General features: G+C 47.5%; 2 protein-coding genes across 2 annotated transcripts in view; one reads left to right on the top strand and one right to left on the bottom strand.

The window, feature by feature from the left end:
* LOC308459801 (uncharacterized protein) overlaps positions 1-4,566 on the bottom strand; it is a 37,721-nt gene extending 33,155 nt beyond the window's left edge. The window contains exon 1 of the mRNA XM_080975502.1: positions 2,668-4,566. The gene's annotated coding sequence lies outside the window, so the exon portion shown is untranslated. The remainder of the gene's footprint in view (positions 1-2,667) is intronic.
* LOC308459763 (uncharacterized protein) overlaps positions 1-12,992 on the top strand; it is a 125,594-nt gene that overhangs the window by 103,919 nt on the left and 8,683 nt on the right. The window contains exons 2-3 of the mRNA XM_080975385.1: positions 4,931-6,728; positions 8,129-8,256. The gene's annotated coding sequence lies outside the window, so the exon portion shown is untranslated. The remainder of the gene's footprint in view (positions 1-4,930; positions 6,729-8,128; positions 8,257-12,992) is intronic.

Genomic DNA, 12,992 nt, shown 5'->3' with positions numbered 1-12,992 from the left:
TTATGTATTGGGAAAAACATTATAAGCACCTACTACAAGAGGACATTAGAACTTTGGTTTGCATAGTCTGTCACCTGGGCAAGTCCGGAGGAGTGCCTTTGCCCAGTGATTGACACCTATGAGTACCTTCCTGTGAGTACATGACCTCCCGCTTGAGGGATTATGGTGGGGACCAAGTGGTTTCCAAGTCCTTGGCCAATGAAGCAAATTGGCGGTGGAATGAAGGAAACTGGCAAAGGAGTTGATTTTATATGATTTTTAAAGCTAGGTAACTTCCCTGAGCTGTCAAGTTAAAAGGATACATTTATGCCTAATATTTGTAACATTTAACAACTTTAAAGATGTGCCCCCTCCCCAATTTCCGTAACAGCCACAATATCCTTTTCATGTATTAATGTGATGTTAACATGAATGTTGTCTTCTGGACACACACCACATATTATAAACTAGCAATACTCCAGTTCTTATCTTGCGAACTTGCCGTTTAAATTGTTCAATCATGGCAATGGCTCAGCTACATTAACTGCAAACTCCAAAATCTGGGATCCCCTCTAAACCAGTGCCGAAGTTTTGCAGCTGTTTTGCAGCATTTTGCAGTGCCCCACACGCTGTGGTCTAAACCACTGGGCCTAGGGCTTGCCAATCAGAAGGTTGGCGGTTCGAATCCCTGCAACAGGGTGAGTTCCCGTTGCTCGGTCCCAGCTCCTGCCAACCTAGCAGTTCGAAAGCACCTCAAAGTGCAAGTAGATAAATAGGTACCACTCCAGTGGGAAGGTAAACGGCGTTTTCGTGCGCTGCTCTGGTTCGCCAGAAGCGGCTTAGTCATGCTGGCCACATGACCCAGAAAAACTGTCTGCAAAAGCAGACAAACGTCAGCTCCCTCAGCCAGTAAAGCGAGATGAACACCGCAACCACAGAATCGTTCGTGACTGGACTTAACTGTCAGGGGTCCTTTACCTTTACCTTACAAACCAATTAATTGATACAGTAAACCTGGGTTTGTAGTTAATGCCCCCAAACAAAACATTGTCCAATTCACGCCAAACAAGCATCAAACTTTGGCAAACGTTTTGCAGTGAAAACCCTGTGGTTTGCTATGCCCCACAAAAAGAGTGATACACACTCTAAGCTGGGAGTCTAAAGCTCACCAAAAACCAAACATTGTCTAATTCACTCTAAACTGGCGCCAAACTTTGGCAAACATTTTGCAGTGTCTTGCAGTAAAAACCCTGCATTTTGTAGCACCCCACCAACGGAGCAATAGTCCCTCAAAGGGGGGGTCAAAAGGTCACTAAAAACCCAGCGTTCTCTGATTCACTCCAAACTGGTGCCAAACTTTGGAAAAGGTTTTGCAGCGAAACCCCATGGTTTGCAACACCCCACAAAGAGAGCAATGCCCACTCTGCCACAGGCCGAGTGCTCTGTCTGTGGGGCGCTGCAAAACATGGAGTGTTCGCCACGAAACACTGCTGCAGACCTTTCGTTGGTGTTTGGCTCCACTTCGGAGTGAATTGGATGATGTCAGGTTTTCAGCAACCTCGTGACACCCCCCCCCCGACTTATGGTGCTGATTGCTCCATTTTGGGGGCGCCGCAAAGCATGGGTTTTTGCTGTGAAAAGCTATCGCAGACCTTTTGTCAATGTCTTGTACTGTCGTTGGGTTTTGGGTGGCCCCGTGACTCCATGGGTTAGGGTGCCAATTGCTTAGGGCTGCCATACGTTTTTCGTGACCCCGCCATCTTACATTGACTCCACTTATCTGAGAAGTGTGAAGCTCCAGGGGTGCAGCGCTGCCTACACATAGAGCTTAGGTTTCATTGCTGGAATGCTATGGCATTTTGCAATATTTGAGTTCATATTTATATGATGGAAGCATTCAAACACACTGCCCCTGGAGTCCCACCCCAGGCAGCCTGTTCAGAAGCTACTGAAAGGTCCAGGAGAACTAAGACCATCATAGTCCTCCTCCAAGCCTTAGCCAACCAGCAGAGTGACCATATCTGACCATGCCAAGTCTGGGTCAGAAACCAAATTAAAATAAATCTATGTAGTCCAGTGCACTCTAAATATGTTGAGAATGAAACAGCCAGAACTCAAAAATCTTAGCCCCAAAACTGTACAGTAACAGTGGCATGGCAGAGGTGACGGGGTGGGGAGCATCAACTGTGCCATTCTGGGGGTGGACACCGTGCACAGGTTAGGGCGGGGTGAAGTGGCGCTGGCAAGCCACCACCTTGCTCCCCACCTTGCCTGGAGGACACCACTTCTGCTCCCACCCCACCTCATGCGCTGCCACTGCTGAAGAAAATGTGTGACTGGAGGACATCTGGAAGCATCCCTTGTGTCCAAGGACTTTGTTCAGAATAGTCTCACAACTGCCACATTTAGGGAAACCAGGAACACTCCTCCTAGGCCCAGGCATTCATCCCTCCACAGATACTCCTGTGATACTCCATGTGAACGGACAATCCTAACCGTTGCAAAAGGAGACGCTGTGTTTACAGTTTGCAAGAAGGACGACTTCCTCTTTCAGAGCCTTGCTCCACATTAGCCCCTCTGAACGCCTGTGAGCATCACCACCCCTTTCAGATTCAGTTTCAGAATAACTCGGTCGCAGAGGCCACATCCCCTTTCCAGTGTGCCTTGTACAATAATGAAAATAAATACCTTTGCAAAATCTGCTCAGATGAGGAAGAAAATTGAGAGGTTCCAGGAACCGGTCCTCCAGATCAGCATTTCATGGAAACCTGCTTCTTTCTTCTGAGCTGATACAGGCTTCATCCTTCAGTTCAGAGCAACAGAAATGTCTGGAGGGACCTTAAGAACATAACATTTAAAATATCCACTACGTGTCAGTCCCACAATGTAATATGTGCCTGTAATACGACTGCCCTTGTTATTTTGCATTAACCAAAAGAGAGGCCTTGGGGGAACTACTGTGGCCAAGCAGAGCCCCACCAGGACACTTTGGCCTTGTCCAAACTTCTACTTGTCTCGTGCTTCCCAGGCACAGGTCCGAGCGGTTTTGCCCTTGCCCCGCTGCTTTCCCCGGGTGAATCCCTTCTCTACCACTGGATCGTTAAGAAATGTCAATTGGGTTTGTTCAAATTCAGCAGTAAACAGCAGGTTTTCCCAGATAAGCAGCAAAGCAAAATGAATAACTGTTCAGTCCTCTGCCTAGAAAGTGTGCTTGAGCCTGTTACTGGGAAATTGGAAGGGGGGGCAAGAGACCTACCAAATGTAGCAATTCCCTGATAAATGTCTCTATGTATTAGTTCAATGGGAAAACTTTAGAAATTCATATAAAATCACTCCAGTGACGCATTTACACCATTCCAATCTTGTTCTACTCAGAAGGAAAATGGTTATCAGAGGAGAATCTTGGGACCATGGGTAGGGGCAGCCATAATTCCTGAAACGTGAGACCACGTACCCAGCAGGCCCCACTGCCTGGGTGATAATTTCTGGCATCCTGGTAGTCATTCCAAGAACAACTGCAAACCCAACCCCAGTGGATTGGGGTCTCCTTCAAGACAAAGGGTGTGCTGAACTTGGCTGGGAAAACAGGAAAATGTAAATACTTTTGTTTCACCAAAAGATTGGAAGGTGAAGGTCAGGTGAGGGACAGGGCAAGCCTGGTGCTCAGGTTTCTGCCAGAAGACCCCTCCCAATTTAGGACATAGTCATGACAAATGTATGATGTTTTATGGGAAACTCTGGGAAATTTATAAAAAAGTGGAGCCATCCTTTGTTTGGGGCTTCCCTCTGCTTCTTCCATGTGGTAGGTTGAAGTCTTGTTACAACCATAAAGATCAGGCCTCCTGTTTTGCTTCAATCTCCTGGCTGGAGTCTGTTGCTTGTGACCCCCAACCTGAACCTATGGGAGCCACAGTTAGGCGATTATGGGGTCCTCCAAGGACTCCCTTATACAGGCCCCAAATTTCACTCAGCCATTTTTTTTACCACAAGAAGCCACTGGGAGGCCAGACTGGGGGACCTGGTTTTAAATCAATCCCTAACAGAATCCCTCGCAAGGCCTTCTCTTATCACTTCACGAGGCGTCAGGCCTTGAAGAAAATACATCGCTCACTGGGGACTCGGGGCCTCTCCTCCAACATTTCTCCCATGGAAACAGAATTTGCTTCAGGAAAGGAAAGGCTGAAACCGGACCTGCTAGGCCCCTCGGTGAAGGGGTACAGTTAGGGTTACCCCAGAAAGCCCTAAAAACTGTTTGTGAATCCCCCCCCCCCAGCCAGGCCTCGGAGTACGCATTTTAAAACTGCATATTCCTCTAAGACAAAAAGCATGAGCTAAGCAGTCCTCTCTGTAACAAAAACGCTGTAGCAAACCTACAGCTGAGAACAGTGAAGCTTTTCGCTTCTCAGATCCAAGATAACCTTGTCCTGGTACATTGTCTTGCAACATACTTCCGGGAGCAGAGCCAGAGAACGAAAAGAAACATTTCTATGTAAGAATCTGTGAAGGGGGAGAGGAAAAAAAGGGGTTTGAAAAAACAATAAAAGCTGCTTGTAAAATGTTTTCGGCGCAGGCCTGTCTTTTGTGAACTGAATCACACAGGTGCCTCTGCCCCTCCCCATGGCAGAATAAACGCTCTTTCTCTGGATTTAACACCTTGGTGTTGTTTGGCTCCTTTTGTCTCTCTCGGGTGCAACAATTATTCCTACCCATGGATTAAAAAGGCTTCATATTTCTGGTGCATCGGGTCGGGAAAAAGCACGTTCCCCGAGATTGAGGGACAAAGAGGTCCAGGGCGTCACTGCAAGGCGAGCAGCTCGGGATCCCGGGTCAACAGTTCCAGCGCGCATCCTGCCAACTTGGTGGGAGGGACTGGCCACCCATTCCTGAGTGGACACGCGACAAAGTGACGGAGAGAAAGAGCAACGGCCGTGCAGAAAGAAGGTACCTCGAGGAACAAGGTAGGCTCGTGAGCAAAGAGATTTTGATCAGCTCCACCAGTAGGGCAGTAAAAGGTGCCACTGGTTTTGGTTTTGCCCAGAAAAGCAGCAAAAAGGGTGCTGCTGGGCCCCGGTCGAAGTCTAAGCGCTGCCGGTTGTGGTTTTGGTGTTGGTAAAAAGGGGATTTGGGGAGGTGCAGGGGTTTTTCTGAATGTGCGTGTGGGGACACTCCAGTGAATGTTTTGAGTGTGAGACGTTGAAAGCAACGTCTGGCCTGTGACTGAGTGGGAAAAAATAACGTTAGGAGGAGGGAGTGTCCCAGTGTCCCCAGGATCCCAGAGTCATGGGAAATAAAAGCAGTAAAACAATTCTTGAGACACCACTACAGAGCTTTCTGGAAAACTGGAAAAGTGCCACGAAAGCAGAAGAGTGGGGATGTAAACTCAAAAAAAGCAGGCTCCAACATTTATGTGAAGTTGACTGGCCTTTGTATTTACCAGAATGGCCTCCTGGAGGATCCTTTGATCCAAACTTGGTCAACTGCGCCAAGGCAACCAAATCTGGGAGCAAATAGGGCTGCTTCTCCGCCCAATGCCCAGACTGAGGACCCAAAGGAGAAGATTCCCCCCTCTGCCCCTCCCCAACCCCCATGTGATGCAAGCAAGGAAGGTGAAGAGAAAGGTGATGATGATGATGATGATGATGATGACTTCAGACAAACTCTAGATAAAGAGATAAGATGGACTAGTAAGCAGTCTGACAGAGTGTTCCAGTATGTAGAACCGTTTAAAACAGAACTGGATGTGGCCCCCTGGGTTCTAGAAGCAGCCCAGTGCCAGGATGAGAATTGGAGAAAAAAGCAAAAGGTTTTGAGAACAGCGTGGGACAGGGCAACAAAACATGCAGAGACACTTAAATCGAAGGCTTTGTCCAAACCCACTGTGGTGGCCCCTCTCCGGCAAGTGTATGATCCTTTGGAACAGCCAAATGGTCAGGGCGTTAGACCCCCAAGGACCTTTACCATTCAGCATGTCCCTTTTACAAGCTCCAATATTTGCAATTGGAAAAATCAAAATCCTTCTTTTGAGGAAAATCCTGCAAAAATAATTAGACTTTTTGAAGGTGTGTTCAATACCTATATGCCTACGGTTATTATTTCTGAATTGAGGAAATGAATTTGGATATTTTTTAGTGTTCTCTCTCGTCCTATATTGAGGGGCCCAGTAATGCCCCCCCCATGTCCCCTGAGGGAAGGCAGAGTTAGTCACGAATGGGAGAGAAGAGCCCCACACAATGCTCTGACACAGCCAGACCTCCAACAGATTTTTAAATATGTATTATGTATCTAATAATGCCAGATCATCCTGGAGTCAGAGGAAAGCCAAGGGTGGATTTGAGGATCCACCACAGCTCACAAACCTATTTAAGGGGAGATACGGGGCTTGGTTGCCCCATATTCTCCTGTGCCGACTCCGTCTCGGGAGCCTGTACAAGGGGAGAGGGGTGCAGGCAGGAAATGGGGGGCGACCCCCGTTAGAACCGCAATATCCACCTTGTGGTGGGCATTGGGCCCAAGGCCAAGTCAGCAGAGTTCAGGGTGAAGTGAGTGGTGGGGGGCATCCCCCCCAGGAGGGTCCCCTCTGCCCTCCCCACCATTATTATGGCACTGCTCTGCAGGCCAAATCCTGCCACTGTTCTTCATAAGGCCATGGCCAGGCGGGAGGATCCCCTCAGCCTCCTCTTCTCTCCCCTCAGCCTGGGGCCACACGACAGGCAATGCGCCCCCAGGCTCCATTTTGTGAGGCCGGCATGGTGGGGGAAACAGCCTCCCTCCGCTTGCCAGGAAGGGCCACTTTGGGGAGTGGGCTTGGGGGTTCCCGACTCCTCTGTGGAAGCCCCTCTGGAAAAGCCTTGCCCAACAGGGCAGCCATTTTGGTGCAGCATCAATTCAGCCCCACAGTTCTGATGCGTGAAATGGCGACCGGAGCCAAGAGGGCCACTCCTTAACTTCAAGAGGAATTAGGGAGTGGTGCTCTTGAGTTTTGTGCAAACACTGCAGGATGGGCAGAAATCACAGAGCAAATATTGTTAACCTAGAAGCTGACTGTACAAGTTTCTTTCCCCTCCAGAAGCAAAAGGAGTGAATTGCCCTAAGCAGTGTGAGGACTGGTTCTGAGGAGAATTTTAGACGCTTTCCCCTCAGAAACAGCTAGGATTTTCCCGCTCTTTTTCCTGAGGCCACCAGAACAGCAGGTTCAAAATGTTTCCCTCCAGAGCAACATCGGAAGAGCCTTTGGCCAGTCAAAGAAATAAGATTTGTGAGGGGAGTTCATCACGAGGAGTTCAAAATGTTCCTTTCCCTGGGGCAGGCGGGGGGGATTTTTGGCCCAAAAGATGTTGCCAAACTGCAACTCCCACCGGCCCCAGCTAGTCTGGCCAAAGGGCCCGGTGGTGGGAGTTGTAGTTCAGCAGCCTCAGGAGGGGCAAAGGTTCCCCACGCCTGCCTGAAGGGACGGCCCCATCACATTTATACCGGGAGGCAAATTCCTGTCAGCTCTTCCACCCTCTGAATACACAGAATTTCCTCCTTCATCTGTGAGGGGTTTGGCGGGTTCCCCCAGAGCATGGCCCTGCTGCTGCCACACTGCGTAAAAATGGGAGATAATATTTATTGCGGTTGTTTGTATATTGCCCTTCACCCAAACATCTCAGGGCCCTCCTGCCGGGGTCGACTGCTTTTGTTCCAGAAAGCCTCTTCTCTCCCAATCTCATATAAATTGAGGCTGATTGTGGCTCAGTGTCGAGGGAAACCTTCCTCTACTGTCAAGAGCCCACATGTCTGAGGCCAAGATGGAGGCCCTGCTGACAACCTCTTTCCCAAAAGCCCAGGGGGGAGAACAGATCCCCGTGATGTCGATCCCTGTTGTATGAAGCCAACCAGCTTCCATGGATCCATTTTGGGTCCGGATACCAGGAAAGGGAGGGTTGTGCAACTAAGGACCTTGATTCTGCATGGATCCGACTTGTGGGGAGGCCGCAGGAGGGGGTTGGACTAAATGGCCCTTGGGGTCCCTTCCAACTCTGCGATGCACCGCTTAAGAGCCTTTTTGGAGTGAAATGCTGACAAGTGGAAATGGGTTCCACCATCTCACAACTTCCTTATCCCCCTGAAAGTGATGTTTTTCTCCTTGCACCTTGTGACTCCCGAATAGATAAAAGGAGAAGTGGCCTCTGTGCCTGAAGCAGACTTGTGCTTTAAGAGGGGACCAACGCAAGTCGAGACAAACTCAAGTAAGAGAGCCACTTGGAGGCAAGATTCATCCGATTTCCACGTTTCTGGTAAGACGCGTTTGCACATTAGAAGTTGTCACGGCTTCTTTTGTTGTCAAAGGCTTCTTTTGCATGGCTGCTGCAAACCGTTCCAGCTGGCATATTGCAGAGGAGACTTGGTGACGGGGATCTTGCGCTGATGATGCCCTCGCCTCCTGCTCTCTGGCTCTTTGGAAAGGCCACAAATCCATCCTGATTTGGCCCAGACTTGGAGCAAAGGAATGAAGGCTGCAGCGCAAGGGTCTCCCGGGCTTTGGGGTGGGACTAGGGGGACCCCTGCCCTGACTCCTAAGATGCTGAGCACCTCTGCTGCTGCCAGTTGCTTCCTTGCAGGAGGGAGGGGGCAGGCGGCTGTGGACCATCTGGGCTGTTGCATCCTGGACATTTCTGTGTGTTCCCTTGGTTTGTTTTACCAGTCTCCATCAATTAATGGGAAAGTATTTCAGTCATTGATGGCATCCCCCATTGTTTATTCTTCTCTGCTCTCTGCCCCTTTCTCCTATTTTAAGACTGCAGCATGTGTGAGATTGCTCTTAATCCTCGCAATTTGGGGGAGACCTGCATCAGATCTCTTTCTCTCTCTCTCTGCCCTACCTTTCCTTTGGCCTCATCTTGGGGGAAAGCTGGGGGTGTCAAGAGAAACTGAGGGATCTTCAAAGGGTTGGCACCCTGCCCACTTTCTGCAAGCACAATCAGAGCGTAGGTGGAACTCAGCTCCAACTCCACTTCTGCTGTCTCACACCTTTGGTTTCCCCCACTCTGTATAGGAGGAATCTTCCCTCCTTGCAAAGTGATTGAATGAAAGGTCTGCTGCCCAGGAAGAGAGGCTGAGAGAAGGTGGCAAATTGCAGAACCCATTTCCTTGGCAGATCTGTTGTGCTGCTGAAATGTGTACTGCCTTGAACTCTGTTTAATTGAGGTGATGAGAGTAGGCATTAATGCTTATTTTTCTAATCTAGCAAGAATCAAACTTCCTAAGAGTGAATACAAAAATGTCGATCATAAACAAGGTTAATATAGAATACATTAAAAAAAATTCATAATGAATATAGAATACATACAAGACAGCAGGGAATACATTGAACATGTAGACAAGGTTTATAGTGATTGCAGCTAAAGGCAGCAAGTCTGAAATCTCCTTAGCAGATTTTGTGAGCACAGGCAAAGTCTTGGCATTTAACCAGGGTTTGTGTTTGTTGACTTGGACAGATGACACTGAACTGGGAAGCGTAGTTAATACTGAAGAAGAGAGATTCAATATTCAATATGACTGTAACAGACTAAAGAACTGGGGCAAGACTAACAACACTGATTTCAATGGGGATAAAATGTCAGTTTCTGCACTTAGAAGTAATAAACAGATGCACAAATATAAGATGGGGATACCCGGCTTGCTGGCAGAATATGTAGAAAGGATCCAGGGGTCTTAGTAGACCACAAGCTTAAAATGAGTCAACAGTGAGTTGTAAGGAAGGTTTCTCCCCAGCCAGAGCCTTTCCCAGAAAGGGAGAGATTTCCTTTCCTCAGTGTAAATACATCCCACCCTACAACTGGTTCGGGTTTTCTGGTCAGGGGTGTGTGTTATATGTTGGAGAAAACAATAATTTCATAAATCAGCTAAACTGAAAAAGTCTCTACCTGCCTTTTACAGTACAGAACTAGCTGCTTTTAGGGACTGCAGGTAGTGAATGTCCGTTCCAGAACACTGAAAAGAATAAATTGTTGTGGGCTCTATGGTGGGCACCGTATGCCTGGAAAGATAATCGGCCAGACAGGGCAATTGGGATTAATCTTGAGTTGTTTTGCAGACAGATGGAAAAGGGTATTGGGAGACATTTAATGAACAGGAAACCTAGTCAAAGTCTTAATAAAGAAAGACATTGGAAATGGTTAAATGTAAGTGGATGCTTTAGCTGAGATTCCTGCATTGCAGGGGGTTGGACTAGATTACTCTAGGGGGTCCCTTCCAACACACCTGGAGTACTTTGTAAGGTTCAGGGCGCCACAGTTTAAGAAAGATACTGACAAGCTGGAACGTGTGCTGGGGCAGGAGACCAAGATGATGAAGGGTCAGGAAACCAAGCTTTTGGGGGGAGTGGTTGAGGGAGTTGGGTATGGTTAGCCTGGAGAAGAGAAGACTGAGACGTGATATGAGAGCCATCTTGAAATACCTGAAGGGCTGACACAGGGAAGATGGAACAGGCTCTTTGCTGCTGGTCCAGGGGGCAGGACCTGAACCAATGGATTCAAATGTCAATGAATGACTTTCCAGCTGATGGTAGAAGCTGTTCGACTGTGGAACAGACTCCCACAAGGGGTGGTGGAGGTTTTCTTGGAGGTTTTCAAGCAGAGGTTGGATGGCCACCAGGGATTCTTCAGCTGTGTGTTGTAGGAGGTGGGACTAGATGACCTTTGGGTGTGCCTTCCAACACTACAGTTCTGTGTTCCTCTACAAAAGATTTTCTTTTTTAAAATATATATTTTATTAAAGATTTTCTTTATTTACAAAGGTATGTGCAATGTCTCTCTCTAATATTTTTTCCCATGTAACATTTTTCTTTTTACAAATCGGTTTCATTTGTTGAGAGATTAGGAAGAATAGGAGGAAAGAGGCTGAGGGGGGAAAGGTGAGTGAGGGTGGGGTGGTGATGTTTCTATTTTACTTAATATATGTGGGGTTTTGTGTCAGCGTTGCTTGTGCAGGTTCTCTGCTATTCACTTGTGTTCCTTTGGTAGTGAGGGAGGTTGGGGTTGGCCTAGGGTGTGGCTGTTCATTTCTGGTTGGCTGTGGTGATCTTTGTTTCCATGTGTGAGTGGGGTGGGTGGGTGTTTTGGATCAGGTTAGCCATATTGATTTGTATGCTGTTGGTAGATTTTTGTCATTGTCTTGTTGGGCTGTGTATGTGATAAAGGGGAGCCATACCAGGGTGAAGGCGTCTTCTTCTATTTGTCCCCCTGTCAGTTTCAGTTTATTGGCAAATTTTTCTAGTTTCCCATACTATTTGGTACCTTGGTCCATGCTTACTCCTGACAGGTCTCTCCAGTGTCTGGTTATTATGTTTCTGGCTGCTGAAAGTAGGTGGGTTATGAGTTCTTTGTGGTGTAAGTGGGCATTCTTGTCTTGGAAGCTGTTTAGTAGGGCCAATTCTGGGGTGATGTCTAATACTTGCTTGGTTATTTTACATATTTATCGTATGGCTGTTGTCCAGAATAGTTGGATTTTGGGACACTCCAACCACATGTGGAGATATGTGCCTGTGGAGGTGACCCTCTCCAGCATTTTGGTGAGGTTCCTGGGCATATTAGCGCTAGTTTTATTGGAGTTAGGTACCACCTGCAGGTGATTTTCAGAGAGTTCTTTTTTCTTTTCTTTTTTGATATGGATTTTAAGGGGGGTTTAGACCACATTCTGGTCCATTGAGTGGGGTTAATCTCATAGCCTATGTCATCCTCCCATTGTTTTTTGATTGTATCTAGGGAGTTTGTGAGATTTTGGAGTAGTATTTTGTATATTGCAGATACCATCCCTTTACCGTGTTATTTGACTCCCATTGTGCCATGAACTTCTTGGTGCAGCACAAGGAGTAATATAAGAGAGCAGCAACTTCCATTTCCACTTGTATTCATCACGATCAGCGCTGCTTCCACTGCAGTTTGTTTCTGCCAAATACTACTTTGTGTATCTCGTTGTTATTTATGGCAGCATCATTCATGATTCCTGCCATAATTATTGTTGTTATGTGATGTGGCTGGCTGCATGTATGAGTTCCCCACTTTGATAGCCTCCTTGAATACTGTGCCGGATAGTTGGGGTTTAAAACTGGTGGTGGTAGAATATTTCTCTACCATCCGAAATGTTATCAGCAGGCACAATTCTCAGCCAAACGGAAATTCAGTGTAGGAAGCACCCAGTGGTTGTTCCTGGAAAATATTGATCTTCCCTTCCAGCTCCTGTGACCCCTTGTGCCCCCCCCAACCCTTTCCAGAGGGCCTGGATAGTGTAGTGTCTGCTGTTGTAAATAAAAATATGCCCTTTTCCCTTATGGGGTATCCAAGAGCCCATATAGAGTCCTTACATAGGTTCCCTATTGGTAGGAGAAAATAACAGAGGCCAACCAGAGAATATTGAGAAGCAAAGCAGCTAGTAAGCTTGATCTTTATTGATTTGTTGCAACAGGGTACTCCCCTCGCACGCAGGAGAGGAAGAGGACCCCCAAAATTGCTGTGCAAGGGCTTATAAAGACTTTTGAAATTCCCATCCTCTAGATCAAGACCACCCCCAGAAACATTATGCATACATCACAGAAGGGGTGTAACCTAAGACCACCCCTCAGATACATCCCACCTACATCACAGAAATTTAAATGTTGTTTTTCTCCTGTCACAGTTTATCTCCTGTCTGGCAAGTTACTTGATTGGATTGCCTGGGGAGCCTGGCCATTCTTTTGCAGTGGTAAAATACTTATTTCCTGGGCCAGGTCACAGGCTCACACCTTATTCAAACAGACATATCCTTGAGACAGGATTTGTGAGGAAAGAGACAATGGGGAGGCTTTTCCAGTTTAACCTTGCAGAGAAACATTTGCTCAGTTTAGGAATCATCATGGTTCCAGGTTGGCTTTCCTGTGCTGATCTATGTACGTGTGGTTATGAACGTTGCCATATATCTAAGACCTGTTACGGAAAATCCGGGTGCGTAATTACTCTGCCACCCAGCTCGTCGGACTAGGTCCGCGGGTCCCTGCG

The sequence above is a fragment of the Podarcis pityusensis genome (assembly GCF_964106645.2).
Source record: "Podarcis pityusensis genome assembly, chromosome: 12".
Lineage (NCBI taxonomy): Eukaryota > Metazoa > Chordata > Lepidosauria > Squamata > Lacertidae > Podarcis > Podarcis pityusensis.
Note: the sequence above shows the minus strand (reverse complement) of the source record. Positions and strands in the feature narration are given on the sequence as shown.